The 658-nt window shown below is 35.0% G+C and overlaps 1 non-coding gene across 1 annotated transcript; it reads left to right on the plus strand.

Moving 5' to 3' along the window:
* Nucleotides 1-315: 315 nt before the first annotated feature.
* LOC133386410 (5S ribosomal RNA) lies at nt 316-434 on the plus strand. Its single transcript, XR_009763155.1, has one exon. It is a non-coding gene; the product is annotated as a 5S ribosomal RNA (ribosomal RNA).
* Nucleotides 435-658: the final 224 nt, after the last annotated feature.

A 658-nucleotide genomic window follows, 5' to 3' on the forward strand; every position in this document is an offset into this window, starting at 1 on the left:
TGGTCGCTCTGGTTGATGATATGAGGAGGGCATTAGATAGGGGAGAATTCACCTTTCTTGTCCTCCTCGATCTTTCAGCGGCTTTATATATATTATTATATATATAAATTATATATATTATTAATATATTATATATATTAAAAAAGGTTTAAAAACATATTTAAAAAGCAACTCCAACACACGCAGACTGGGATAAGGTCTCAACTTAAAAGGCTTGTTGAAAGAGGAAGAGAATTCTTAAGATGAAGATTAAATATTTAATAATCATTTGCATTTTTAAGTTGTGTACATAAAAATGAACCATACATAAAATGAGCCTACGGCCATACTACCTTGAACACACCCGTTCTCGTCTGATCTCGGAAGCTAAGCAGGGTCAGGCCTGGTTAATACTTGGATGGGAGACCGCCTGGGAATACCTGGTGACATAGGCTTAGAGGAAGGCAATGGTAAAGCACCTCTGAATACCTCTTACCATGAAAACCGTATGTATAGATATAGATATAGATATATAAGATTCATACGGTCACCATAAGTCTTAATCAACTTGAAGTCATATTACAACAGAAAATAAAACAATAAATGTACCTCCTTCAATAAAAATGCAAATGGGTATCGGGGGCAGAGCTTGGAAAAGTTACTTTTTTGAACTACAACT

Source organism: Rhineura floridana, chromosome 5 (genome assembly GCF_030035675.1).
Source record: "Rhineura floridana isolate rRhiFlo1 chromosome 5, rRhiFlo1.hap2, whole genome shotgun sequence".
Taxonomy (NCBI): domain Eukaryota; kingdom Metazoa; phylum Chordata; class Lepidosauria; order Squamata; family Rhineuridae; genus Rhineura; species Rhineura floridana.